Here is a 2,500-nt window from a genome sequence, read left to right on the forward strand (position 1 = left end):
TCTCAGCACCCTGGAACCCCCCGGGTGGCACAGGGCTGGATGGGGCTTTCGTATAGCAGGGACGGTGCTGCCTCTCGCTTCGCTCGCTGTCCGCCGCTCGCCGCTCGCTCGCGCAGCCAAAAATGGCCAGTTTTGTCCCGTTTTTGGGCCGTTTTGGCCAGTTTTTGGCCTGTTCTTGCGTCGCGCGGTGACCGTCGTGAGCGGAGCAAAATGTCAGCCATCTCAGCACCCTGGAACCCCCCGGGTGGCACAGGGCTGGATGGGGCTTTCGTATAGCAGGGACGGTGCTGCCTCTCGCTTCGCTCGCTGTCCGCCGCTCGCCGCTCGCTCGCGCAGCCAAAAATGGCCAGTTTTGGCCCGTTTTTGGGCCGTTTTGGCCAGTTTTTGGCCTGTTCTTGCGTCGCGCGGTGACTGTCGTGAGCGGAGCAAAATGTCAGCCATCTCAGCACCCTGGAACCCCCCGGGTGGCACAGGGCTGGATGGGGCTTTCGTATAGCAGGGACGGTGCTGCCTCTCGCTTCGCTCGCTGTTCGCCGCTCGCCGCTCGCTCGCGCAGCCAAAAATGGCCAGTTTTGGCCCGTTTTGGCCAGTTTTTGGCCTGTTTTTGCGTTGCGCGGTGACCATCTTGAGCGGAGCAAAATGTCAGCCATCTCAGCACCCTGGAACCCCCCGGGTGGCACAGGGCTGGATGGGGCTTTCGTATAGCAGGGACGGTGATGCCTCTCGCTTCGCTCGCTGTCCGCCGCTCGCTGCTCGCTCGCGCAGCCAAAAATGGCCAGTTTTGGCCCGTTTTTGGGCCGTTTTGGCCTGTTTTTGGGCTGTTCTTGCGTCGCGCGGTGACCGTCGTGAGCGGAGCAAAATGTCAGCCATCTCAGCACCCTGGAACCCCCCGGGTGGCACAGGGCTGGATGGGGCTTTCGTATAGCAGGGACGGTGCTGCCTCTCGCTTCGCTCGCTGTCCGCCGCTCGCCGCTCGCTCGCGCAGCCAAAAATGGCCAGTTTTGTCCCGTTTTTGGGCCGTTTTGGCCTGTTTTTGGGCTGTTCTTGCGTCGCGCGGTGACCGTCGTGAGCGGAGCAAAATGTCAGCCATCTCAGCACCCTGGAACCCCCCGGGTGGCACAGGGCTGGATGGGGCTTTCGTATAGCAGGGACGGTGCTGCCTCTCGCTTCGCTCGCTGTCCGCCGCTCGCCGCTCGCTCGCGCAGCCAAAAATGGCCAGTTTTGGCCCGTTTTTGGGCCGTTTTGGCCAGTTTTTGGCCTGTTCTTGCGTCGCGCGGTGACCGTCGTGAGCGGAGCAAAATGTCAGCCATCTCAGCACCCTGGAACCCCCCGGGTGGCACAGGGCTGGATGGGGCTTTCGTATAGCAGGGACGGTGCTGCCTCTCGCTTCGCTCGCTGTTCGCCGCTCGCCGCTCGCTCGCGCAGCCAAAAATGGCCAGTTTTGGCCCGTTTTGGCCAGTTTTTGGCCTGTTTTTGCGTTGCGCGGTGACCATCTTGAGCGGAGCAAAATGTCAGCCATCTCAGCACCCTGGAACCCCCCGGGTGGCACAGGGCTGGATGGGGCTTTCGTATAGCAGGGACGGTGATGCCTCTCGCTTCGCTCGCTGTCCGCCGCTCGCTGCTCGCTCGCGCAGCCAAAAATGGCCAGTTTTGGCCCGTTTTTGGGCCGTTTTGGCCTGTTTTTGGGCTGTTCTTGCGTCGCGCGGTGACCGTCGTGAGCGGAGCAAAATGTCAGCCATCTCAGCACCCTGGAACCCCCCGGGTGGCTCAGGGCTGGATGGGGCTTTCGTATAGCAGGGACGGTGCTGCCTCTCGCTTAGCTCGCTGTCCGCCGCTCGCCGCTCGCTCGCGCAGCCAAAAATGGCCAGTTTTGTCCCGTTTTTGGGCCGTTTTGGCCTGTTTTTGGGCTGTTCTTGCGTCGCGCGGTGACCGTCGTGAGCGGAGCAAAATGTCAGCCATCTCAGCACCCTGGAACCCCCCGGGTGGCACAGGGCTGGATGGGGCTTTCGTATAGCAGGGATGGTGCTGCCTCTCGCTTCGCTCGTTGTCCGCCGCTCGCCGCTCGCTCGCGCAGCCAAAAATGGCCAGTTTTGGCCCGTTTTTGGGCCGTTTTGGCCAGTTTTTGGCCTGTTCTTGCGTCGCGCGGTGACCGTCGTGAGCGGAGCAAAATGTCAGCCATCTCAGCACCCTGGAACCCCCTGGGTGGCACAGGGCTGGATGGGGCTTTCGTATAGCAGGGACGGTGCTGCCTCTCGCTTCGCTCGCTGTCCGCCGCTCGCCGCTCGCTCGCGCAGCCAAAAATGGCCAGTTTTGGCCCGTTTTGGCCAGTTTTTGGCCTGTTTTTGCGTTGCGCGGTGACCATCTTGAGCGGAGCAAAATGTCAGCCATCTCAGCACCCTGGAACCCCCCGGGTGGCACAAGGCTGGATGGGGCTTTCGTATAGCAGGGACGGTGATGCCTCTCGCTTCGCTCGCTGTCCGCCGCTCGCTGCTCGCTCGCG

Source organism: Musa acuminata, unplaced genomic scaffold (assembly GCF_036884655.1).
Source record: "Musa acuminata AAA Group cultivar baxijiao unplaced genomic scaffold, Cavendish_Baxijiao_AAA HiC_scaffold_1136, whole genome shotgun sequence".
Taxonomy (NCBI): Eukaryota; Viridiplantae; Streptophyta; class Magnoliopsida; order Zingiberales; family Musaceae; genus Musa; species Musa acuminata.